Source organism: Anser cygnoides, chromosome 9 (assembly GCF_040182565.1).
Source record: "Anser cygnoides isolate HZ-2024a breed goose chromosome 9, Taihu_goose_T2T_genome, whole genome shotgun sequence".
Lineage (NCBI taxonomy): Eukaryota > Metazoa > Chordata > Aves > Anseriformes > Anatidae > Anser > Anser cygnoides.
In genome coordinates this window covers 20,849,113-20,876,939 of record NC_089881.1, presented here as the reverse complement: position 1 = coordinate 20,876,939, position 27,827 = coordinate 20,849,113, and the positions used below count along the sequence as shown (strand labels likewise).

Here is a 27,827-nt window from a genome sequence, read left to right as displayed (position 1 = left end):
ACTAAGGCTGAAGCAGGTCAGAAATTTTCCAAGAGAAGTTGCAAATACCAATTAAATAAATGAATGTTTCTACAAAATCAAAATAACTTTGAAAAGCCCTCAGTGATGTTTTTGGAGGGTTTACAAAAATGTCAAATAAATGTAAACCTTACAACTCTGCTTCAATTCATTTTCATATTCAAGTTTTCATTAATTTAATTCCTGTTTAATTCTGACTTTTTGTTTATAGTTCTTTTTGTTTCAAAACTAGATGCTTGTTACAGGTCCCTAATTTCATTCTTCTTTGACTATGCCACTTCTTAGTTAGTTTTCCAAGTTGTTTTGTTTTGATGTTTCTACTTCTGTGTCATTTTTTTCACATGCAACTTTGTGGACCTCTTTTTTTTAGAATAAAATGCATTGTTCCAATAGGCTCTGTGTAATTGTTTGAAAATACTCTTTTGTTACATTAAAAAAAGCATTTTCCTTATGTGAAGCCATGCAAGCAGCTGCAGCTGCCCCCGGCAGTGGATAATTCACAGCACCTACCTTCCCCCGCTGAGAGGGGATGCTGGGTCAGATGCTGTTGTTGCAGTCATGTAATGGAGCAGACTTCATCCCTGGTGAATCAAATAGCACGACTTCTGAGGAGCACACTCGTAGTGTAGCAGGACAGTCATGTACTCATACTCTGACCCCTGTACTTGTGCTGGGTGAGAGTTCTGCAGCTACAAGAATCAATAAAAATGTATTGATTTCTCCGCACTGTCATAAAGCTTGTCTGCTCTTATCTGCAGTTTGCAAGCTGAAAAAGAAGACTGTAAAACTACAATTGTCTTAGACTTTCTCTCTTTTTATCACCCCCATTCTGTGCTCCTTACACCAGAGACCAAGATCTGTTTCTGACAAAGCCACCCGGCCAGGGAGCCATAGCCCCACTTGCTGTATCACAGCATCCTACTCTTCTAACACTGTTTGGGAAAATAGCTGCTTTTGAAGCTTTCTAAGTAAGAAGTGTAGGTGGGATAGCCCCAAAGAGTAAAGGTGAGTGACTTATCTGGGGCTTAACTCATCCCTCTACATGCAAGAAATGGTAGTCAAGGACATGTAAAAATGTGATTGAAGAGCTTGGTGTCTCTCTGGGTATTCCAGATTCACATAAAGGTGTTTGTTTTTTTTTTTTTCTGGATCATTTCAGCTCCCTTCGCAACTGTTTGATGTTTTCTGTTCTAGGAAGAAGGTAGGTAGGCACCTGAAGAAAATAGGAATGTCCTCCATTGTTGAAAGCTGTCTCAGTTTTAAAAATGAAGTGGGAGAAGGGTAAAGTAGTATTTTCAATATTTAATTTCATAGCAACTGTCACCTAAAGCCATACATGTCAAAAAATGAATAGGCAGATGTCTGCCTTTGGTAGTCGTGCAGATTATTTGGGAAGCTTGGCTTCAAACTTCTGGGCATGGATGCAACTGTTTGTCAGCCAAGTAGTCAGTCTTGGTTAAATCCCAAAGTCCTCATAAAACACCCACAGCACAGCCACAGAGCAAACAGGTCAGGAAAGATTCACCCAGAAGACAAAGCCACAAGACCCTTACACACTGTAGAGCACAGTTTGATGAGTCCTATTATTTCATTGGCTAGGTCAACACTGTCACTAAATAACTATATTAGAGTGCTGCAAAACAACAAAAAATGTGAACAGAAGCAAAGTATCTTACAGCATTTAAAAGCATCAGCTTTGGATGCTTTTGTTTCTGTGGAGAATGAGGACTTTGACATTCAGCTATTCCTATTGATAAGGTCCCCAGCTGCACTCATTTCGATAAAAATATGTGCAGTATGGCAGATAAAGCTGTAATGAGCGATAGATATATGTGACCACTGGTTGAATGACCAACTGCATACATATCATTATCAATATTTAAATTGTGTGTTACTGAGGGTAACATAGTTGTGGCACATAATACTAGTAGCCGCTGCTTTCTTCTCTATCAGCTAAAGGGCAAGAGAAACCTGCTAATAAATAGGAAAACACTGTGTGGTTTGTCTGCCCCACTGCCATTTGTGACTTTCCCTGCACTGCTGGCTTCAAGCACATCATTTTAAGAATACGACATTATAAATTTACACTGTTGGGGCTATTGCAAGCAGGATGTTGAGACAGGCCCACGTGCACTGTTTGTGATTAGTGGAGTCTGCAGCTGATAACACGGAGAAGGAAAAACCTTAGATCTGAGCCATTGCCTTGCAACAGAATAGGACAACATAGCCTTTACATGAAGATATACATGCAAGCCAATATATACTTTGGGTTTTGGGTAGCCTTTTCAAATACGTTTATTCAAAGGAAAAAAAAATACAATTCTTCCTAAATAAACATATATAAACTCACATCTCTTCCCTCCCTTCCTCCCAGGCAGAAATCTGTAGTCCACAGATCACCGAGTCATGTTGAAGTACAGAAAATATAGCCCAATCAAGCCAGTAAAACAACCCAGATTTTAGAGATGAAGGTCTCTAAATTAAGTGTTGTGCTGCTGACCCCCAGGCTGTTAAAGCATGTGACTGTTGGCTCCAGCACCACAGTTGCTATGGCAATTCATATAGACAAAAGCAGTAACCTTTCAGGATCCAACCAGGTAAAAAACTAGGACTTAAATTACACTCAGAAACAAACAGGAAGCTGATATAGATGCCAAAGCATCGATATACTGTATTCTCTGCGTCTAATATCATTTCACAGCCAGGCAGCTACATTCTGTATGAGCTGCACATTCCCAATTCCTTTGAACATTTGCACCACATAGAGCACATAGCAGTAACTCTGACTTGGAAAAAAAATATCAAAAAAGTCTTATGAAGAAACTGGGAAAAAACAACAAATATTGAAGCAGACATAGACAGTGCCTACTTGGATACTAGAAAGAAAAGGTATGATGGTGTCTTATTTTCAGACAGATCAGATACACAGGAATTTTTCAGTCTTTGACATGATGCTAAGAGGAAAACTAAGCACCTGCATATGACAAATCTTTGTAACAGCAGGGAGACAAGCATGTGAGTACGACAGGATCTGATGTATTTTAGAGATAGAAGGCTGGACCTCATGTTTCTATTTAATTAGTGAATACATCTCGTTCAGGCTTCTGAGCCCATAGCATCCTAAATTGCATTAAAATATGCTTCTCAGTAGAAATGGAATTGGAAAAGGCAACAGAGTTATCAGTACCTACTCTTATGCAACTGCATGACCACATAATCTTAGTTTTGTCATCTCCAGTAATGAAGTCAGTGATACAAATAATAGATTTAATGGATGGAGGCCACAGATTTATCACACTACTACAGCTTTGGTACATTCCTCACAAATATCGTTACAAAGCAAAAAAAATACCACCCCGAATAACAGATAAAACGTGTATCTGAGTCTGCTTCTGTAAGTAGGATTTTCAATCCTTAACTTCTTTTTCCTCACCTGGTGGCACAAATAACCCAAACTAGATGACAAACAGATACTCTGCTTCTCTTTCCACCAAGCAGTCAGAAGGTCTTCGAGGCTGGCAAAACCAGAAATGCTGTAACTTCAAGATCATGGCATGAGATCTTCTTTATGAGGCACTATCAAACAAGAAATGGTGACCGGCTGCAAGATTGCAAGTGTGAAATCAACAGCAATCTGTCTGCTCTCATTGACTGTGATAACAGGACTCGCCTTGATTGTATCAAGAATTTGACCAAGCCATCACTGCTGTTAACTCAGAAGAGTATCATTGCAGGGAAGAAGTGTCTGTATCTCCTGTCAGGTCCTCCTTGCAAAGCAGTGTGCTGACACAACTCAGTGCAGTAGCATTTCATTTCCTTGCTCTGCCTGCATATCTTCCTTCCCAGAGAGCTCCTGATACACCAAGTAAATCAAAGGTATAAGAATTTATGGAACCCAAAGCAGCACTATTTTTTTGGAATGACATCATGATTGTATATGGGTACTAATAAAAGGCAAAGGTTCCCTGAAGCTGCAGGCTATAAAGTGTAGTAGAGCAATATGATTAAGACGGAGTTAAGCTGTATTAAACTTTGAAGAAAAAGGCATTCCGTAGTGACATGTTAATAGATCCCAGAAAAGACTCGTTAATGGACTAAAAATCGAGAAGCTATTTGTAGGCAGTATTAAGGAAAAAGAAAATCACTATTTCTATACAGGTGAGATGCACTTATGAATGAGCAGGGCAAGGTAAAGACGGAGAGGTATACATGGGGATGCATGGCTGGGGCAGTCACTTGGGGCTGTTCTCAGAGCACTTCCAGCCCAGGGGCTGCACCACTGTGCACAGGGACTGCACCGCATGCTGCCACCTTACCTGCCGAGCACTGACAGCCCAGCACTGGGGCACCCCCAGGCTGACCCATGGCTTAGCATGGGATTACGCTGCTGAGAGACAAGGACCTTTGGTACGTGCCTTTAAGGATTTTAGAATAGATTCAAGTAGGGCATGTGCGATGCACAATTTGGACATTGATCTCTGAAGAGAGAGATTTTACTCGCTTGAATTTCCTGTTTTAGGTTTGTCTTTCCATCACACTGAGCATATGTGTGAATAAAACCTGATTCAGGTAGTTTGGGATGTGAAAATTTCCTGACAACTTCTTCCTGAGTGTGAACCACAGAGTGTCACACTGCATATCCAAATTATGACTACTTTGCAATTAAAAGATACTGCATTTGGGCAATAGGTAAAAATGAAATGCAATGTCTTCAAGGCCTGAACCTTGTAAGGACACAGAGCCCAGGAAAAACTTTGTGTAGCTGGTAATGAGGTACTAAAAGTCACCTGAAAACATTTGTAATAAGGGGCAAAATGACGTTAAAATGTGTGTCTTGGTCTGATCTTAATTCTGTGAGCAGCAACAGTGACCACCTTTTGAAAGGCAGAAAACACCAGAACACATAATATTGGCTCCTTTCAGTCATGAAAGGTTGATTATTCTTGCTGCATTGTTATAAAAGGTACCATATAGTTTGTAATGTGCTGAGAGCAGTGGGGGACATTGACTCATCCCATCCTATATCTCTGGCTCAACTTCATTTTTCTAATCAGATACTTTTAGTTTCCCACAATATTAAACAAAAACAGAGCAAAGGCAAATAAATCAAGCATCTTTCTTCAAATTAGTTCATCATCTCCTCTGTGAGTTGTCAGTTTTGTATAAGCTATCAAGCATTTCTCAAAACAACTTTTTTCCCATGACACTGAGTTTCATGAATAAAATTTCTGATTATATCAATATGTCAGAAATTAACACTTCATGATTGTGGTTTTTTATTTACTTATTTATTTTTAGCATCCATATCCATAGTCTTAACTCTAGACGATTTCTTTTCTGTCTTGTCCAGATGCACCTAAATTGCTCGGATTTCTAAACTTGAACTCTAATGTGCTTTTTGTAAACAATGAAAAAGTGACATCAGGAATTATGGGTTTGGCTTCGATGTATTTCAGTGGTGACAAGAATTAATAAAACAGCTCTGGTGCTGCTGCAGCCCAGTCTTGCTGTGTTTTTGCCAGGACTTCTGCAAAACGTTCCTGGGCTTCTCTCTTCAGACTGAAGGCCATAGGGGTGCTGGGGCCTGGCAAGATGCTAACAAATACAGAGCCCGGATAATGCTTCATTTGCCGCTTTGTGTGCTGAAGCCATGGGTCAGGGCTGGGCTCCTCTCAGGCCTTGGTGGCCAAGTGTTGGGCCCCTGGGAGCCCAAAGGCAGGCTGAGGTAATGGGAGCCAGGTGCTCTGCACCGGGAGCTCAGCTAGGGGCCTGGAAACCACACTGAGGTGTCAAGATGGAAGGGGTTGGTTTTAGTCCCCAGGTGTCAGCAGTCAATGCCTGGAAGGGGTAGGGAGGGATGTACCAGCCGCTTAGGGGGAGAAACTGAAGAGAAACCTCCAGAAAGTGGAGGAAAAAACACAGCTGTGAGAGGGAGGAGGTGGGCAGAGGATGGCAGGGGCACCGCTCAGGGGCCCTGATCTCCCACAGCTGCACACCAGCTCCAGGAAGGGCATAAAGCAGTGAGATGGGCTGAGCACCTTCAATTAGGTCCCATCAGAGTGGAGGTGGATGTTTGGCCTTCTTAAGGGAAAGGTAGGATAGAATTTATATGGTTTCTTTGCCGTTACTCCTGAACGGATGTGAGTTGAAGTAGGAAGGCCTGTTAGAGCATGTATGAGGGGTTGTTTTTGCGCTGTGCTGTGAATTTGCTGGGCTTCCTTCCCCTTCTTCTGCTTTTTTCAAGTGTCTTAACTGTTAGCACCCCAGGAAGGGGCTTGCGGGGGGAACAGTCCCTTTCCTGGGAGGCTGGAAACCCTTGAAGGGGAAGGCAGCTCCTGGACGCCCGGAGGCATGGACAAAGGGTGGTGGTGCTGGGCAGCGGGGCTTCTGGTGGTGGTCTGAGTAGGACATAGGGTAGGACAGGCAGCTGTACCTGCTGACATTGCTTTTCCTGTAATAGAGCAATGTAATGCATCCAAAGAAGAAAAGGTTTCAGTGTCAGGTGGTCCTGTTTAAAATATATATACACGCTTATCTAACAAAGTTCTATGCAGTAGGAAAACATCTAAGAGTGTTGACTTTCAAGTTATATGATTTCAATTTCCTTATTGATTCAATGCTTACACATGCTTTTCACTTTTTTTTTTTCCTACATCTCATGTTTCTGCAACAGTTAACACTCAAATTTATGCTACATGAGCTCAAACTGTCCTAGGGCTTTTTGTTTGTTACGAGTCACAACATATTTTGTTGTTGTTGTTAAACAACCTCCATGTTAATAACTACTTAGCTTTTTCTTCTGGTTTTCATTTTCACTGAGGAAGTAATACCCCTTTTCTTCCATCTGCAAGAAGGGGACTGACACAAATGTGTGTGTGTGTATATATATATGTATTATATCAGTATATATTTCTTAAGGGAGAATAGTACTCCTTCCTAAAACTAGCTAGCTTCTGGTGAGCACAGTAAATCATGAAATTGTGTATTTATCATTTCTTTTTTTTTTTTTTAAGTCATGATAGATAGAAAGGTCATTTAGCAAATCAGGTACAAAACTAAGATCTATATTTTAAGAGCTGCAGGGAGCTGGAAGAAAATTGGCTCTTGTGATGAAGCATTATTCAGTCCATCACACATGTGAACTCCAATTTTGCCCCTGAGGTGAAGAAAGTGGTCTTTCTTTTTTTTTTTTTTTTCCCCTTCTACGTAACCTTGGCATTTGTAGGATTTTCACTTTGTGCACTCTTATACTGCTTTGCAGTGCCTGTGACACATGTAATGATTTGGGATATGCACATATAGTGGGATAAATAGATGTTTATTTGCAGTTAGGCAGGTAAGGGTAGAAGGAGCAGGATAGCTCTGTAATACCACGTTTTGTTCTGGGCCTCTTACAATTTTCATTGCTCTTGAAGCCATATTTGAGTTTCAGGGAGTCATCAACACTACTGTATTGCCCCACAAGTGCCTGTGCTCCAGGGCTCTCTCTGGGCTTGGGCCTGCCTTGTGCTTCTTAGCAGTGATCTGAAGGTAGGGCAGGTAAGCTATTAAATGAAAAATTGAGATAGCAAGTCAAGTCTGGTTATTTGAATGGGTGTATTGCCATAAATCATTAATCAAAATATCCCAAGATGCAGGAATGTGTGCCAGGTGGGTCTCCTCCTGGACAGAGCTTCAGCAAATGGGTAGTATCAGTGTCCTGGAAGCAATGGGTGCTTTTGGAGGACATGGATAGCTAGAGGAAATGGGGGTGTACTCTAATAGTATCTCTTCAGTATTTCCCTTCTTTTATGTACAGCTTATTACCTTTAATGTTGCTGTGATGCATGAGAGTGACTGTGAGTGATGTTGATTGTGTGCTGTGGGGAGGATGGAGCCTGAATTCTCATCTTTGACTTTCTAGCACTTCTTTCTGGTACAGAGTAAGATTATTTTCTTGCCTCTTCCTGTTCTTCTTCAGAGCACTCTAAGAATACTAACAGCATTCTTGTTCTACTGTTCTTTGCTGAGCACAGGGCTGCAGAAATCGAGCTGGCACTTGCACAGAGATTCATACAGAAAACTGTCCTGGCTTTCTCTTCTTAACCTTCTAGAAGTCCAGCCATTCTGTGTTTCAAGATATACATTAAACAATAATAAATCATGCAAGAATATAATGAAAAAACCTACTGCTGTGTATAACTCCATAGTGGAGATTGATGTGTAAAGACTGTAGCTTGAAGACAGAGCAAATCTTGTGAAAATTTTAGTACTTTTTTTCCTTAAGGGAGGGGGAGAAGGAGGGCAGAATAAGGTTTAGATAGAAAGAAAAATAATTTGAACAATATTCTGAGCAAAAAGAGCCAGAAGGAAGTTGTATGCATTTCAGAGAGACAGATTGGGGAAGGAAGCCTGGCAAAGAAAATCCTTGTAGCAAAGCTGTTAAAATGGCATTGTCTTAAAGCAGTGAAACAACTCTGCTATCTCACATTTCTCTGCATGAGTTAACTTGACCCCAAGCCATTGTTTCCTATGGAAGTGGAATAGCTTGATAGGCAGCGTGAGGCAAAATTATTTCAAGTCTTTCAGCATATCTTCCTGTATCCAAAGAAGTAAACACGGACATCAGCATGTAAACAGGATGCTCAGCTGTAAATTAGAGCAAGACGTAGCTTGTTCTACATTCAGCTTTTCCAAAAATAATTCTGCTTTAGTAAATAAGGCATTCTGTATGTGTATCCTACTTTAACACATTTCAGATTGCTGTCAACAAACTGTAAGATTTTAGTAGAAGGTGTTTGCTAAATAACAAGTAAGGCAAACTGGATTTTCTAAATCAGACACTCACTATTTTTGTTGCTAAACTGTATGGAATATGCCTTTTCCATATTTGGATAAATGCTACTAGGGATTTACTGCTCTATTTTTTGAGTGTGGTTGCTCTTATAGAGTAGTCTTATGGCTGAGGTACTGGGATAAACAGGAGGTGGGTATTAGAGATTCAGTATTGCAGGAGTGGGGCTCTTTAAAAGTACAATTTGCCAAGTAGGGCTGGTTTAAAAAAGTCTGTTTTGTATGTAGGGTGTTTTTTATATTTCTGGCAAGGATGTGAGCTCTTTAGTTTCTTGACAAAACTGCTGCAGTTTTTCTTGGAAATCATAATCTGGACGCAGAACTGCAGCTCATAAAATAAGCCATAGTTCCCATGGTACGCTGCGGTGCCTGAATACAGAGAAACTGGTAGACCTGGCTTCATGGAGGAGGACCTGACAGCAGCCTTCCGGTGCCTCTGAGGAGGTAACAGAGCAGACAGCAAGGCCCTTTACAGCAGTGCATGGCAGGAGGTTGAGAAGCAACGGACATAAACCAGAACAACAGAGGTTTAGGTTGGCTATGAGGGGAAAAACTTTCTCCTCATTAGGCTAGTCAAGCAGAGTTTGGCCAGACAGGTTGTGTAGTCTCCACCTGTGGAGATTTTCAGAGCCTGACTGGATGGATAAAGCTCTGAGCAAGTGGCCTGACCCCAGTGCTGACCCTGCTTGGAGCAGGAGAGGGGACTACAGCCTTCCCAGTCCCTTCCAGCCTGTGCTATCCTGTGATCCTCCTGTACGTAGAACAGTAAGGAGCCCAGTGCAAAACTGTGTGAAATACTCAAATTTCAGTTCTAAGGAGATGAGATGCTTTGAGTGAAATTTTATACTCTATCTAAATTAAACATTTTGTCTTAAATGCTGCTTGTGCCTTACCATCCCTTCCCACCCCTCTCCTCACTTACTGGGGCTGGCGGACACATTTTGGATCTTGATTTAATATTTTGTATCAAAAAAATCAGCGCATCTGTGCAGACTTCCTTTTGACTCATGGGCAACGCAGCAGGCACAGCAAACTGTAGCCCAGGCACCTGGGGATCTTCTTTTGACCTTCCAGGAGAGATGCTGTTTTTAACATTAATTAGGTAGCAGGAATGCGGTAGGTACAAGGCAGCGTGGTCACTTTCTGCTGCCTTAAAATCAGATCCAGTTTCTGTAAACTACTGCTTAGAGTATTTCAGAAATACTGTTCTCAGTATACTGTTGGAAGGTAAGTCAGATGTCTTATTCCTAATATTTTTTGACAAGAATAAGTTAAGTAAACCACCTTTATTTTTAACCTATCCAGATATTGCATACATTGTAATTTACATCACAGCTTCCATAGAGGTACAGTACCTGGTGTCAGCAGAGAGTGATGTTGATGGAGGGTGAATTCAAAGCGTGTAAGGCAAGTTGTACATATAAGGGAAAGCATTAATGGGAAAAGAAGGGTGACGGCTTGTGGTCTGACCTGTTTCTCCTTCCCTGTGTTAATGCTACAGTTACAGCACAGCTTACTGTACCTGTTTGCCTCTTCGCTGCCCTTTGGTCTCAGGTAGAGAAGTGTGAGGAGGCAAAATCAACAGGCTAAGAAGACCTGTCGTTGCTTTTCAGATACGTGCCTGTATCACTGCTAACAGTATGTATTTAAGAGCTTGTAAGTGCTCAGTCTCAGCACAGCTGTTTACAGTGAGACCAGATGAGCAGGCTCTTCAACTCTGATATTGATTTACCTCGGTTGGTATCTTGGTGTAATTTGCACCTTGTCTGCACCAATAAGTGCAGATGCATCTGAAGAGTGGTTGATTTCTCGCTTCCAGAAATGCAAGTGTTGCATTTGCCCCTGTAGTAGAGACCTTGTGGATTTAAATAATCAGTTAATGGTAGTTGGTGAAAGCCATATCTTAACAGGCTGAATTCATGCTGCAGTTCATTTTGATGCACAGGGTGACTTTAGATTAGGAAGGGCTTCAAAAGGAAAATGTTTGTCCAAGGACATTTCTCTTTCAAGTCCATGAAGAAAATGAGGAGGGGGATCCAAAGGAGCAGCTACTAGCTATTGATGGTGGCCTACTGATGTGAGTCTATTCAGTGACAGACCACCAGGAACAATGATGATGCTTTCAGCCCAGAATATACCCTTCTGAGCAGCCAGGCAGTTTGTAGAATGGCTTTGGATCCATTCCATTCTTCAGCTTAAGAGTCATACTCCAAGCTGCTGAAGAATATTACCCTAGTAGCTAAACACTGGGCAAGTCAAACTTCTCACTTTGGTACTGAATTCTTTTCTATCCCTGCTATAGAAAGCAATAATTTCTCTGGGTATATTTTTAAATGCAGTTCTAGTTTTGCTAAAAATGGCAAGGAGAATCAAGAAACACAGCATGATACTATCAAGTGACAGGCAAGACCAGAACAAGTTTTATCAATCTCTCAAAGATTAGTATCTAACTTCTGTTATCTTTGCTCAGTTTATAAATGTTACGCATTCCTTGCTTTAAGCTTAATGTTCTAAGAATGCTGCTGCTTAGCTGGGTGGGGCTCTGGGCACCTCTGTTTACAATGTACTCCAAGATGATATTATGGACCCTTGAGAAGGAAAACTAGCACATAGCTTGGAGCTTGAACTAAAGATAATTTTTTGACATTCAGATTCCTGGTTCAAGGGTGCTATGATCCCTCAATAGCTTTTAATTAGATGAAGAGTCTCTAGTTAGCAGTGCAATGTTTGAGAACAGGGCTGTGTTCTTACTGATAATTTTTCCTTGCAGTATAGAAAAATCAAAATGTAGCACTACAGAGAAGCCAGCGACACTGCGTGTTCAGCCACAGATGTTGGAGGTTATATGGGGAAAGAAGCTAAAGAACAATATAAAAAATTGATCCAAGTTAATTAGTACAACTGTTTGCAACACTTATCCCCTAACAGAACATTAGTGCTATCCCTGCAAGAGGTAAGCTGCAATGAAGTCTGTTACCCATGCCCCTGACTCTGCTGGTGCTGGTCATGGGAGCTCTGCATGAAAGGCAAGGTCATACTGCACGCATCCTACTGTGTTATCTGAATTCTAGGTACTATTTAAAAAGGAATGATGTCTGGAGGTAAAGAGCATATTGCTTTAAAGCATTTAAAGTGCAAAAGAAAATGGGCTATATTCTGCCATTCTTAAAACATGAGATCTAAAAGATACAAATATAGGATGTATTTTATTTTTTTATTTTTATGGGCAACAACAGTGCAACTCTTGGTCTATTGCACAGTCAGCTTTTTGGCATACCACAAAGTCAGAGTTCTTGATTAAAATCATAAATATCTACAGCTTCAAGCTGGCTGCTGAAGCTATTCTGCTAAACCTTTATTTAAAAAAAAAAAAGTTAATATAGCTGCTTCTCCCCAAATTCTCCTCTAATGACATTGTTGTTCTAATAAAGTGATTAGACCTTCTTATCCCAGCTAGGGATGCTGCTAAACGAAGTTGAAATACCCATCTTGCTGGGATTATCCTTCAGGCACAATTTAAATGACCCACCAGCAAATATATCTGCTTTAACGTGACATTTGTTGTCCTTGCTGCCTTCCACTAGTTCTGTATGAGACTAATCTTTCCCATGAATACTGCTTTAAATAAATAAATCTGTCTCTTAGAAACGACAACCTTGTTGATAAGCCCTTCATTTTCTTTCACTGATGAACTCCAATTTGTATTCTGCTTTGAAAGCATCTTTATCCTTGGAAATATCCAGCTACACCATCACAAGTCAAAAAACCTGATCATTCAGAGCCAAATTGTCTTGCTCCATGCACTGGTGCTCAGTATGAAAGTGAACCAGACCAGTAAAAACCTATTTATATGATGGCATCTTCAGCCTGCAAAGTGTCTGCAGAAGTTAGTCTGCAAAGGTCCTTTGTTCTACTTAGGCTACCACCTTAGCAGGTTGTATGTTGTGTTTTGCTTAAAAACTAATTTAATCACCCTTAGTTTTCAAAGCTGTGGCCACAGAGTAAACCTGTTAATATCCCAAGACAATACCAACTCAAATGAGAATCAATGAAAACACTAAGCCAGCCTTTCTGCCATCTGATACAAGGCACTGAAGCAGAACTACCTCTCTCAGGTCTATTCCGGATCCCTTCTGCTTCCCCGTATTTCAGCTCTTTATGACTTTATTCAGGCTAGTGTCTACAGTTACTGCTCAGTATTTTACCCTTTGCCCAGCATTTCACAAAAAAAGGCAAGATTTTCTTATAAAGCATGTACTTGGCATGTATTTCTCTTTACCAGCCTCAGCTATGGATTTGTTTATCCTGATTAGAATGAAAGCCTGTGCACTGCCAGCACTAGTGCGAAGAGATCAAGTGGGATTCAGAGTCATGTGTTTTCATTTAAATTGCAATCACAGAAGTGTGCTTGAAATTAAAAGGTTTAATAACATATTCTTTACGCTGGCCTGCATTAGGACAAGTAAATCAGGTACACGCTGTGCTTTAAAGAAAAACTAAGCCCCGGACAAACACCCTCTTCCAATTTATCCACTTTAATCTGGGTTGTTTTTATTGCCATTACTTTACTTTAGCTATATGCGACAAATGGCTAGCAATGATAGAAGCAGATATGATTTTGATAAAATTCTGGTGTCTTACAAGGTTTGCAGTTATCTTTTGGTGTTTACATTACTTGACTCCCTTTGTTACACTTCGGGCATAAATTTGGAAAACATTAAAGAATTCCAGCTACCAAATTATAGAATGAACTTTACTGCATGGCTTTTTGTTCTCGCTCATGTAAATGTTTCTCCTGTAAAGGTATAATTGCAACAGGGTATTAACAGGCATACTCCAGCCTATGCCAATCACCTAAAACTGCCTTTGAAATTGGGCAGTTTACTGCTGTCTCTCATTCCTGTATGCTACGTATTCTTTTTTGGCAATGCAAATAAAATACTTTAACACGGGGTTTCTTTTTTAACCTAACAGAGGGTTCACATCACTCTCTAAGCTGGGTACAGATTTAAAAGGAGGCTTTCTGAATGCTTTTACATAGGACTGCTGTGTAACAGAACCTGCACTGCTGTGGGTACAGTACACAGGATGTGGGCAGGAATGACCATGGAAACAGCAAAGAGGGCACAGAACTCTGGCATTTTCCTGGATGTTTAGATACTTGGGTCTGAATTATGGCAGGCACAGGCCTCCTGACAGCAGCAGAATATAGGCAATGCGCAAGCTTTTGCAAGCGTGACTCTGAGCAGGTGCAAGGAAACAATTCAAGTTCAGCGCGGCGGTCTGTGTACAGCGGGTAATGCTTCTCTGCGGATCTGTGAAAGCAACGAGGGCCTGGAATGGAAATCGGCTTTGACCTGTTATCTTCACTTGGCTCTGCACAGCGAAAATGAGCTATACCAAGAACTTGCAATGCAAGCCATATGCTAGAGTCATCTGCTGGTGCTCAGAACAGTAGGGACAGGGTCTGTTCCCGTCAATAGGAGGGCTAATGACTTGACTTACTGCTTCCCTACAGTTTCACCAGGGGCTGAGCCTATTGCTACTGCTAGAATGTCGTTTTGCTTAATGATGATTTTGTGAATATTTCATTTTTCACACCTGTCCCCTGGTGAGTTAAAACTGTAATGTCCTTGATTCTGTTGATTTATGTGAAAACTATAGTTTTCACACACACACAAAAATCATGAAGCATAGGCTTCAGTGATTCTCCTTGTGGATCACTGGGTAAAGCTTCCCCTCCTTAGGACTTTTATTGGAATATTTGTTTTTAGCAGTTTAAACAGTCGTGAAAAATAATCACAAACTACATCAAGAAAACATTTGTAGGTGTCATCTTGAAAATGAGATGAAGCCTTGAAAAAGCAAATGCAAAGAGGTTTTTAGAAGCTAGTTAGGCTTATGTTGATTTAAAAACAAAACAAAACAACAGGTTCCTTTCTATTCATAAGTAACAGAAAAAACACTTGGTCAACACATTTTTATTCTTTTCTTACTTCTGTGACAGTCAGCTTGCTGGGATGAATCCTTCCTATAACTTGTAGACTGTTTTTTTATGTCTTGTCAGAGATAAGGTGATTGTGGAGAAAAACAATGATGATAGGGATCTGTAATTATTTGTGACTGATGAGCATATCTGACATTCTTTCCTGGTACTCACTGATATGTCTAGGAGATGAGAGCAAAACAGACAATTTTCTCTGCTGGCACAGTATATATTTTATGTTCAAGATGCAGCTTGCCGTGAGATTTTGGACAGGATTGCTATACCACAGTGTGAAAATATTAGTAAAAACAATGCATGTCTGGGGAACAGTCTCTGTTAAATGTTTCTATCTTTCAAGTTGGTACAGAATGAGTAAAGAGAAAATGAGTCCTGTGAGATTGAGAGCTCTTTCAGATGTCAGTTCTTCAATTAATTCTGTAAGGGCAAATCGTACCATTTCTGAGCAAAGGCCGTATATGTGTTCCTCCTATTATGAGTGCTGGCAGTATCATTATTTTGAGTGGTAAAAGATTAAGATTCTCCTCTGTGGGAAGTTTGTCTTAATTCAACATGTACTGGTGTATCCAAAATCAAAACTAGGCTCTATAGCAATACATATGTGTATGTATATATATATAAATATGATTTTTAAAGTTCATGAGAATTTTTAGAAAGGTTGAACTAGGCTAAATTAGACCTAGGTCTTGGAGCTCAAATAACTGAACAAGCTTTCAAATCTACCACTAACCCTCAAAACTACCTTTATCTGAATGGCTTAAATGAAATACTGTTCTCTGGAAGGGTAAGAGGATAATATTTAGTTTAAGTGCACTTTATTTGGTACTTCACGAAATGATCAGTTGTAGGACAATCATTAAAATCATAGGCTATAAGCTACTGTCCTCTGAAGTAAATTACATGTTGTAAGATATGTGGGTCTTTGTCTTTTATCACACCAAATGGAATGTGTCTAAGCCACTGGGGATTTTAGGTTCTCCCTTATTTTGCTAGGGCTGTTGTTTTTAAATGAAATGTTTTGATTAACAAAGAATAAAAACTTTTACATTCGTATGGGTTTAAAAATTGCTGTTTTGCTTCAGTATCTTGCTCGGTACTGACCATAATGCAGTTCCTGATAAATATAAACCAATTATATAAGTAGGGGTTTTCTCCTTCTTCCCACAGTCCCTTTCAGAAGTTGTTTTTTTTTTTTTTTTTTTTGTTCAAATACAACTGGAGGTCAGGTTGAGTGAAGAAACCCCACGATGAGTTAAATGATCAAGACCCAGAAAAGCCTGGAGCACTAAAGTCTGTAGTGTTCCTCTTCCATTTGGAGCAAATTACCTATCCCAGCTTCAAACCTCAATGGGGGTGAATATAAATTGTCTTTTATTTAGTCTTAATGTTGTGTTAGCCGCCCTACCTGTGCTCAGAGTATTGCTGTAAGTGTGAGCCCTGCAGGTTGCCAAATGACCACTTCCACTGCTGTGTCTTCTGTTCCTCTTCTAGTTTTATTGTTAGCCATCCTGGATTAGAAGCCAAATGGTGTGTTGAACGTGAGATGGAGGAACCTGGGCAGGGGGGAAGCCTGCCTGGAGAAGGGCAATGCATGTATGTCGTGGTAAAAAAGGCATAAGAGGATCTGAAACAGATGGGCTTTGGTGGAAAACTGGATAGCTAAAAAAGAGGTTATATTCTATGAGCAAGATTAAAGGAAATTAAATTGGAGGATTAAGGCTCAGGTTCTGTAGTCTCATTTTCTGTTTCAATTCACAAACACCTTCTAAAACCCACCAGTGACATGATTATTCTTTAAATAATTAAAAAAGTAGGAGGCAGGTTTTCTCCTCTGTAACGTGTGTTAATAAGCTTTATCATAAGAACTGACTCCTCTGTGAAACAGCCTTGAGTATTGTGGAGACCTGCTTGTTAGTGACGTTGGTTTATATTCACTCATTTACATCTCTTGTGAGTTGGCCTACAAACATTTTGAAATATACACCCTGAACTAATTTAATGTATTCAAGTCACCTGTTAGGAACCCCAAAGCCTGATCTTACCAAGTCAGTGACAGAAGAAACTTGTTTTTAGTAGTGAGTGAAAATGCCTATAACAGTCTCAAGGACTTCATGGTAATTGATGGCACTTCCTGGGTTTCTCAGTGAATCAAAAGTGACAACTTTTTTTTTGTTATAACAGGTTAAGCAACAGTAACATTATGGAGATTATTTATTGGGAGAACATTCCTTGAAAGACAGTATCCTGGGGCCAGTGTGGGCATGGAAATGATTCTTGAGAGAAGCACCTTGCTCTTCTGTACTTGTAAATTGAAAGAGGAATGGAGGGCGCACTTGGGAGGGACAGTTTGGGGGGCTGGGGAGAGAGAAGGAGCCTATTTTTGTTTTATTTTTAAGTCCACTGCAGAATGCGTGGATGAGAAATGAAATTTGAATTTCTCCAACTTGAAATTAAAAGAAAATGTGATAGTTCTACTAAGTAAGAAGTATTTTCCTTTACAAGAAGAATCATACTTTAACTTAAGCTTCAATAAAATCAGAAACACCTGCTTTTCCTGAAGTTATTCCACTTCATAAGATCAAGGAACAAAAACCCCTCCAGTCTAATTGCAGATTGTACTTCTCTTGCATCACTATGTATGGCCTAAATAGGCCAACAAAAATTTGGCACTCTTCCAATTGTGTAAAGCATGTATGTTCAGATGTCTCCTTTTCTTAGGAAATATTTAACTGCTTATGGTATAATGAATAATTAGAGTTGGCTAAATAGGTTGCATTACTTTGTTCAGTTTTCCTTTTCTAAGTACTTGGATAGGCCGCACTAGCCTTCTAGGCCTAATTTTGTAATTTGTTTCTCACTTGGGTAACGTTGCACAGTTCCATGCTGGCTTCAGTGGATCAGAGTACTTCAGTGTACAGTGAGTTTAAAAAAATACTGAACAAAACTGGAGTTAACCACTCATTAGGATGTGCATTGAGGCAGGTATGGTCAATGTTTAGGGTTATTTATACGTAATAAACAGCTCTAGCAAGCTTGATATGTGTAACGTCTTAATCCTTCAGATGTTATTCCTGTTGTTCAACGTTATAGGCAGAGAACACACTTTTTGTTTCTTTGTAGTGTACTTCTCCAAATTCATTATTTAAAAGGTCATTTCCAAGGTTGCTAGGTCTAAAATGACCACTCTTGGCAGCTGTTCTGTCTGTTCATTTCATTAATTTTCTTGCTGAGTCATGGATTAGTTTTGTAAAATAGATATATACAATTAATTCCTCAGTATAAGAAGCTCATAAAAAAAAAAAAGTTGTAGACCTTCAAACAACATTTTGCAGATACTTTTAATGGTATTTAAGTTCTTGTTTATCTAGGTGGGGTTTCTGTATTTGAAAGTGTGGTGTCTTTTAACCTCTGTAAGGAAGCAAGACTTGACATTGCAGGCATGCCTACAAGTCTTGTCAGTCTTAACAACTTCCTTGATTAAATACTGCAAAAGTGGATGGTAAGGGGCAGGACTGTAGTTCCCTTTCACACCTTTAAAATTAGTTTGAATGCCCTCATCCTGCAGTGGAAGAAACGGTCCTGCCAACAAGGTTGATCCATGTCCTCAAGCAAGGACTTGAAGATAATTTTCAGAGTCAGTCCATAAATGTGTGAGCTATGTAGATTTTCTTTATTGTTTGCAAACTGTTTTATAAATGAGATTTTTATATTGGTATTTCTTTTTTATATGACCTGAAAAGGTATCTTGTGATCTAGCCACAAGATGGCACCTAAGCTTCATGTAACTGCTCGAGCTAAGTCATTTAGCAGGCTGGTTTTAAAAACAAACCACAAACACCAAAAAATAAAAAAAAAACCTAGCCACCTTTAACTTAGAGAAAAACAAGGTTATGTTTGTGAACAATTCAAATTTAGTATTTAAAAACATCAAATGGATTCTTTTTCTGCTTTACAAAAGGCTAGGATAAACCCTCTGCCTAATACAGTATCTCAAGACTGACAAATGTCTTAAATTAGTGAAGTCTCTAAATTTAATGTTACTTTTCCATGTTTCCATGAACATTTCCAAGTTACCTGAGATACTTTTGATAAGGTGAGATGTATGTGCATAGTTCATTGTTGTATGGACATGCTATTTTTATACATTCTCTTCTTTCAGCAGAGCTTTATGAAAAGTTTAAATTTGACTGTCCTGCATGTCCTTTTCCAGTCGTGTCACATTAAGATTTTGCAAAATGTAATTGCCTAGAGTTTTTTCTTTGTAGAGCAAATCTGTTTGTTTTCCTTGATGCTGGGATATCACTTGCTTCTTTGTGATTTATTTCTGGAGTGTGTGGTCCTGATTCCCTACCAGAAAAATTTTCTTGCCAGCTGACTCAAACTTGTCCGTTTCGGCAATGCTGCTACAGTGGAAAGAGCATACTTGTTTTTCTCATTGCCAAGGAGAAAGCCAGTCCCAAGCAAAAATATTAGGGGAAAGGAGAAGCTATTAAAATGGCAGCAGGCAGGGATTTGGGCAGCTAAGTTTACCTGCTGGTTTTAGGAAAAGTGTAATGAAACTTTAGATTTGAGTGGCTTTTTGCCATTCTTCAAACTAAAAAGGGGCCTACCAGGAATATTTGACTAAGGTGCAGTGGAGGCATGAGACTCCAGGCAGAGGAAGCCCTCTGATTGCTTTCCCAAAAGGATCCAGATACAATAGGTAGAGTGGACTAAGAGCTGGCATGCTGAATTGGCCTTAGACGATTCCTCTGTTGCCATGTTAACTCACAGTTATGCCAGACTCTGTGCTACCTAGAATTGTTTCACAGCTGAAGCAAGAAAATGCAGAACTGCAGTAGTAGAGAAACTGTTTTGAACTTAAGTCTCAGCCTTTCAGACAGAGAGGGAACAATTAGGTCAAGCTATGTGGCACAGCAAACTCAAGTCTGTACTTAAGGTGTGACTAACAAAGCCAGTACATAGCTACGGCTCTAACCTGTCCGTGCTTTTTAAAAGAGGGTGTAAGAAGGAGCAGAGTTGGAATATCTTAACGGGAGAAGAGAAAATTGTGAATAAAAACTGAAGAATCGAGCTCTGAGTAAATTTGTTTATACACCTAAATACTTGACAAATTCCTGGTCCTTTGGGCAAGAAAAGTAAGCCTCAAGTTGCAGTTTTACTTCTGCTTAATGGTGGAAAAACTGCTTCATTAATGAGGATTGTATATTAGTTCACCTGCTCCTCAGTGATTGCATTGCTCTGTGCTTTCTGAAATTGCTTTCAGAGCTATAGCAGTCCAACCAGACTTTCCCATTAATACTTTATTAGCAGAAGCTACTTCTGTTATAAACACCTGAAATCTTTTTTTTTTTTTTGTTAGTATTCATACTGCATGCATGGGAGACTTGAAAGACTGTTTCTGCCTTCTCTGCAGTAGCTGTTGGGTTAAGATGTTTTCATTTTCTTTATTAGTAGCTCTTTCATCATCCAATAGGAAAAACCTCTTAACTGTGAGGTTTTTTTTCTCTCCATGGGCGGGGATATGTCATAGATGTCCATTCTAGGAAATGTTGCTTGACACATCTTCCCTTTATAAAATGAACACTTCTATTGCTAATTCTCTTAGGGTAAACAATACTAACCCCGACTTCAGACATTGAAATTTAATAGGCTGTTAGTTCGCCTGCCTTTGAAGACAGCTGAGCTCTGTAGCTTATATAGCAGTATCCTGGATTACAGGACAAATTGTAGATTTAGGACAGAACGAACAGCAGAACGCTCCCAAGCAGAAATAAGTCATTAATCTGTATTGAGGTAACTCTATTTTACGAGAAGACAGTATTGTAATGGGTCTGTATTCCAGATCAAAGTTGACCTGTGGACATTAAGAGGCTTTGTGAAAGTGGTATAATTACGGCAGCTAACCACCTGTAGACCCGTACAAGGGGAAGCTGGCAGGTGCTGGTGTTTGAGCTGCGGATGGCTGTGTGTTGCCCACCTGGCCCCCCATCTTGGCATGAGGGCTGCCTGGCCCTTGGCATCCCACTTTTCCTGTCACAAGCAACGTTACCACATAACCTGTACCTGCGTAAAAACACGTTCGTCCCAAACTATCCCCAAGAAGCCTCGAAGCAGGGCTTGCACACCACTGAACTCATCCCACGCCGTGCCCCTGCACCCTGAGGTGAGGGGAAACCCTCTCAGCCTGGGATCAAGGGCTCCCGAAACCCTGGTGTGCTCTTCCTCCCCCCCCGCCCCGGGTTCCCCGTTTCTGCTTGGGCCCCGGCTCGCTGGGCCCTCACGCCAGGCGGAGGGGGCGGGGGCTCTGGGGCGGGCCCGGCGGGGCCCCACAGCCGGGGCTCCACACCCGGGGGACCCGTCCCGGGCCCCGGCCCCCGCTGGCTGCGCGGCGCCGCTTTACGGCTGCTGAAAACCGGCCGCGGGGCAGCCGTACAGCGCCGGGGCACCGGGCGGGCAGGTAACGGCGTGGGGGCACCGGGTGGAGGACGAGGAGGAGGAAGGAGGCGAGGCGGGGGCCGGGGGCCGGGCCGCCGCTGCACCGGTCCCCGCGTCCCGTCCCGTCCCCCCCCCGAGCTCGGCTGTCAGCTGGGGCGCGCTTGGGTTAAAGCGGGGCTGCTCCGCGGGGGGATTTAAACTTAACTCCGAAGTCACTTTTTTTTTTTTTAATAAAAAAAATAACAAAAACCAGCCCTGAGCCGCCGTTCGGGCTGCGCGGCTGAGGTGAGCGGGCACCGCGGGGTCGTGCTGGTGGTTTTGGGGTGCTGGGGGGCTCTGCTGTCTGCTCGGGGAGATTAATCGCAAGTCTGGGCTCCGCTAGCTTTAGGAACTGGCTTGTGTCGGCTCCTCGAAGCTGTTAAATGTTAAAAGACGGCCAAGCAAACAGCGATGTGTCATCCTGAAAACTTTCTGGGAGCCGTCAAAAGGATGAGCTGGGTGAAGGCGTGTTGCCCCATCCTTCATTTTGTGGGCGCTCAGGTTATCTGAAACACGAATGAGCAACTTCATTGACTTCAGTATAGAATAGCATTGGTTTTAGTCCTGCGGCATAACCCGGTGCCTTGGCTTCTCCATCCTGGTGGAGCCAATTGGCTTCAGCAGGATTCTGCATGGCGAGTCTGCCCTAATGGAGATGGCCTCAAAATTGGGATTAAAATGGAGCTGACACTTGTGAACGGTGCTGAGGCGTCTCGCTGACTTCAGCGGAAACTTGCAGTGCTGTTGCTGAGTCATCTGGACGCTAATATTCAGGGAAGAAATAAAGAATTTAGATTCTATCCTAATGTGAACAGCCTGTATCATGTTGCCTTATTTATTATTTGGTACGTAGTTCTTGCATTTACAGGCAAATGTATTTGTTCAGTGGTTAGCATATGGAAAGCATTAGATGACTGAAACTGTAACAGTGCCAGAGTCCTGTATATCAAGCAATGCTATAATATATTTTTAGAATCTTAATCTAAAGAGCTCTCGTATGAGTCCCAATGCATCCATTAATTCAGCATTTATCTCTGGGACCGACAAAATGAAGACTGAGCATCTTCTGAGTTTTAGTCTTGGATTGCATGTTTTAACGATATGATAATCTACCATGAAGTTAAAAGTTAATTACTTGAAACAAGCCAGAGAATGGTCTTTTGTAGCAGACCTTTTGTGGTTTTCTGCAGCTGTAATTTTTTAGTACTGCCGAGCTATACACGAAATATTTTTCTTAAGGAAAATAAACAAATAAACATCTTGCAGAAACACTTTTCTCCAAGTTGCATCGCTTTTTTTTTAAGCGTCTATCTAAACTTTACAATTTTTTCTGATCCTTCAGGTATAAATGTTAGGGAACAAATTTACATTGTTGAAGATGTTAGCTGAGACAATATTAACAGGCCAGTTTGCTTGGTAGTGGTGCAATACTGCTGCCTGGACAAAAGGGAGGCTATTTTGTTTGCTTCAAAGAGGTTAGTCCGGAGCATTTATCTAAAGCAGAAAAAGGGTTAAGTGGTAAAAATACCAGACTTATCTAAATAGGTTTAAACAATAAATAAAATCATGGTTCATGTGAGCGTCACAAGCTGCAGATTTTTTGTGGTAGCAGCTCTCAGTAGTCATGCTACATCATATGACTTCCCGCCCTGTTAATCTTAGCCGATGTCTTAGCTTGTTGCTTAATATGGTACATACCTGCATTATTTTTTCCCCTTCTTAAATAACCTCTAGGCATAAATACAAGCTGGAAAAAAATAGACCCTTAAAGTGCTCTTTTCCCCCTTTCTAAGCAGATTTCTTTCCAAAGAGTAGTGCTTAGTGATGCACATGTAACCCTCCAGGGGATGTGCGCTGTACATCTTCATTATGGCTAATCTGTCAAACAGACATCATCTAGATCCTCAAACTTTTTCTCTGGAGTTCCTACTTTAAGTGTTCTTTTGTTGGCCGAAGTAGCATTCTTGTGGTAGAATGTATTTTGTTACAGAATCGGTGCTTAGTCAGTTTCTCACCCACACACACTTTGACATTTGTTTTGTTGTTTAGGCACATACATATATATGTTTATGTTTACCAGAAGCATGCTGTGTAATGTGAGGAAGTCGTTGATAGATGGCTCTGAATGTGATGAAACAACTGGGATCCCTGTAAGTCACATGCCTGTGCAGATCACTTTGATTTGTTCGTTTGTAAAACAAGAGTCATAACACTTTTCTGGAGATAGGTGTAATTAATCACACAAGTCTCCAGCTGTGGGATACTGAACAGATATTGAATGTTTACCTTTTTTTGGATGGCAACATTGTATTTCTTCCTGCAGTGTGGTGAAACAGTGGTGCAGTTCTTGTTTTCATTGGGGTTTCACTTTTGTTGTGCATTTGACTTGTTGGAAGAAGTGGCTTTTTTGAATCAAAATATTCAAGGCTTGATGTCTGTCTTATTCTGTTTAAGCCAAGCTTTTAGAAGAGAAATTTAAGATTGCTAGAGCATTCAAGTGCTTTTTTCTTCTGGACTGCTGTGATTGTGCATCTCTTCATTAGTGCTGTGTGGAGTATGGTTTTTTTTTTTTTTTTTTTTTTTTACCAAATCAGTACTGGTTTTAGATTCTAAAGCTTCAGACTTCCAGATTATACCAGCAGAAAAATAGCATAGTTATGCTGTTTCACAGTAAAAAACAAACCAAAACAAAAAAAAAACCCTGACACCATCTCCTAAACTCCTACTACGTACTTAGTAAAGTGAAACAAGGAGAGATATTCTGCTCTACCTCCCCCCCCCAACTTTAATTTTCTTTAAAGCTTTCATGTACCCTAACTGCGTTGCCATTGCCAAAGTGTTTGAGAGTTGAAATTTGACATAGAAATTGCCTTCACTGAGAAGCAACGCTGTGTTCTGACAGTCGTGATCAGTTGAAAACAATACACACGATTTGTAGAGTCTTAGATTACTGAAGGACTCGTTCTCCTCAAATGTGCATCTACTGCTTATGCGTATGCTTGGGTAACATCTCTGTGTGGGGAACTAGGAGAGGTCATTGTTCATCTCTGGTAACTGGATAGCTCCTGTCGAGCAAAAAAAAAAAATCAAATCAAGCTCTTGCAGTCCAGGCCAAGTGTGGTTGAACACTTCTGTGAGCCCTCTGTTAGCTGTAGGATCTGTTGTTCAGCTGGAATCTAGCAGGAAAAAAAAATGAAGGCTTGAATATCTGAACACGTCATCAAAAAGTAACGAAATAAAGGTTCATAAACACTGTTTGTTCTGGTTTCTTGTCAAAATGTGCTTGCAGTTCTGTGAGAATCTGAGCAGCACAGGATACGTGCAGGAGCCAGTGACAGGTAAATGTGAGAAAACACTAGAGTTGAAGATAACATCCTGACTTTATTGACATTGGCTGTGGACCTTAGTAAGCCTTTGCTTTTAACTCAGTCTGGTTGACTCTGGACTCTGTACCAGTAAGTGAAGCATTCTTCCCTTACGCAAAGCCAAAGGACACAGCCATCAGTATTCTTCTGTGGCTTCTGCTTGAAAATGAATGGGAAACGCCACCCATACATATGTGTGTGGGGAAAGGGAAATATGAAAGAGATCTCGCAGGGGTTGAATTGGCAGGATTGTTGGGTCTGTTCCATTCATCTCTTTTGTTTATGAGCTTCTCAGTTTGCTATTTTCCATGTAAATAGGATTAATTTATGGAAATCTTGAGAAAGGTTGAATATCCAAGCTGTATGAGACTGAGCAGAAAACATACAGCATCTTTGTACTTGACTTTAATGAGAGCACTCTAAGTATTGTCTGTCAGTTTCGGTGTTCAGGCTTCAAGGTGGTTGTTAAAGTCAGAATTCAGAGAAGAGCTGCAAGAATGAACAAGGGGTGGAAATAGAGGGAGAAATTCCAAGAGCTTAATACATTAAATATCAAAGAGAAAGACAAGGAGAGATTCGATTGCAGTGTTTAAGTGTGTGCATTGTGAACAGAAACTGTGTGATAAAGCAGAAACTGACGGTATAACAAGGTCCGTTGGCTAAAATAAGCAATCGAAGTAAGAAACACATCTTCAGCAGTGAGGGTAATTTACTGCAGATTATTGTCGGTTATTCATCAACGGAAAATATTAATTCAAATATGATATTTTTCCTTTAAGATAAATAGGAAATAATTGAGGGCCTATGACCTTGTCATATAGAAGTTGGAGTAGACAATCATAGTAATCTTTCTGTGTTTTAATATATGAATCTGTATAAAAAGAAACCCATAAATTATGGTTCTTTATAAACAGAGAGTACTGTTGGAATCGGAGCAGAGCTAATAGTCAACACAAGACTTAAAATGTCTAAAATAAATGGACATGGTTCAATTTTTAATACAGAATATCTAAAGTCATGTCGGCAACAAAATTCTTCAGCAATGGAAAGATGCTGTTACACCCAATTTCTTCATTAGTTTGCCTTGGCCGTTGTCCAGCAGTAGTAGATGAACATGCCAGGTGCTAAGATTCTTCCCACGATTTCATGAAAGCACCATGAAGACAAAGAAGGTTGAAGTCCAGAGTCTGAAAGAAACGTGAAATAAAAAATTGTGCTGTCATGGAGTAACTTTCCTAGAAGAGAGCACTCAGGCTGCTTTAGAAAACTGCTGAGTACAACTGGCTGCTTCACAGCAGAGCCTGCTGCGTGTGTGTGTGGGGGAAATCATTGCAGGGTTTGCAAGGAGGGATTTGCAGAACCTGTGGAGATTTCGGGAAAATCTGTGTTATAATGCATTAGCTCCTGCAGTGAGGAGCCAGCAGGAATGTTCTGAGGTTTTCAGCGTGCTCAGGTTTACATGCCTCTAGCAGGTGATGCTTTCAGGTCTTTGGCTTAGTGGAATTGTAGGCAGCATAAGAAGAAAGAAAGGAATTTTATATCAGGCTAGTGAAACCTCCTTTTGACACTGAATTTTGACAGGAGGAGCAGAAATCAAGCTGAAGTGCAAGTCAGATAAGATATGGCTGTCGCATACATACTGCAGCTTCTTGGAGGAGATCTCAGGAACCAGCCTTCAGTGTAGTGAGAGCATTGTCGGAATAACTGGAAAGGACCCAAGCTAACTCACATCATTGAGTAAAACTAGTCTTTTTCTTAAAACCCGAGGATATTGAAGCAGTGACCGGAGGTTTGATTAGAATGCAGCAAGGCCCAGCTGGTTCTAATACTCCAGCAAATTGGAGCAAGTGAATGGCTGTAGTTGGAAGGGGACTTGAGAGTCTGGGGGTGATTGTGCTGGGTGTCTCTCAAGTGACAATGTGCAAGTATCCGGAAAGTTTCAGGATACATGCTGAAGAGAAAGTGAAATATTTGTTGTAGTATTGATTCAGGTAAGAGTTGATGTCTCCAAGTGTGTTTTTTGCTTTTTTTGCTTGTTTTTTTCCCCCCTTAGGGCTCAGTCAAAAAATTCTAAGCCACTTAGAACTAATAAGAAACCATGCGGTGAAAAGTGGTTAATGGCTTAGAAACCAATGCATGCTAGATGTATGAAGTACTGCTGAGAAACAGAAAACAATTCTGTCATCACAGAAAATCCTGTGAGTGCATATGCAAGCTGGAGGTGCTTGGCCATGCATTATTTGCATCTTTACAGTGGCAGAAAGCAGCATGTGTGTTCATACTTTCCTTCAGTCCTTTTTTTTATTATATCTCATCTTGGGTTTATGTTCAAGCATTTTATTTTATGTTTGAAGTAGTTCTGCACAGGCTTGACCTTTTCTACTTTATAGTTACATTCATGTTATATCCTAAATTCATTTCAAGATCTATCTTTATAACGACCATGGAAAATTTAAATTTTATGAGAGGAAGGAATCCTTTTATGCGTTGACTTAGGCCGAAGACTATTGTTAATGCGTATTATCAGCTGGTATAGGCAAAGTTTGTGGTTTGAGAAGGCTGACTTTCTCAAACCATAATGAGAAGTATCTAAATCGAGTGAGAGGTGAGAAATTCTTCAAAAAAAACCAAAAACTTATTTGAAGAAAACCACCCTTATACCAGCAGTTTCCAAATAGGCTTGGGTGCATTTATCTACCCATTATAGTTCTTATTTTATGGATGAATATGCTAAGTGCTATTCAGAATTATTTGGCCATATGTTCCTGTTTTTATGAACCTTCATTTTGTGGGTTCTTTATATAAATAAAATTATTCTCTTCGTGATGGCATGTTTTAAGAGGAAGAGAAAAGAATGTTATTTCAAATGTTATACCTTTCTGCAAAAGAGCAGATGGTGTTTGTGTGTGGGGCTTCAAGTAAGTTTTACACTTTGTTGAAGCTACTGTTTTCTTTCCAGATTGTTGATGTGAAATTAGTGTTTCTAGATCTCCTGGAGTATCCCAGGTTACACCTGATGTCAGTGTGTTTTAACGTCAGCAAAGCGTGGAGTTGTCCTCTGTGCTTGTGGGTTTATGCAACATGGACTGGTGTCCACGTGTGAGTTTCTCGCTTAAAATGTGTGCGCGCTT

General features: G+C 40.5%; 1 protein-coding gene across 5 annotated transcripts in view; it reads left to right on the top strand.

Annotated features, from left to right (window-relative positions):
• Window positions 1-5,337: 5,337 nt before the first annotated feature.
• NAALADL2 (N-acetylated alpha-linked acidic dipeptidase like 2) overlaps window positions 5,338-27,827 on the top strand; it is a 439,850-nt gene continuing 417,360 nt past the window's right edge. The window contains exon 1 of one of the 5 annotated variants that reach the window (XM_067001999.1): window positions 5,338-6,111. The gene's annotated coding sequence lies outside the window, so the exon portion shown is untranslated. Of the gene's footprint in view, window positions 6,112-21,233; window positions 21,315-21,394; window positions 21,578-27,827 lie in introns of those variants that run through there. The other 4 variants (XM_067001993.1, XM_067001994.1, XM_067002001.1 and 1 more) reach the window with 4 other exon arrangements.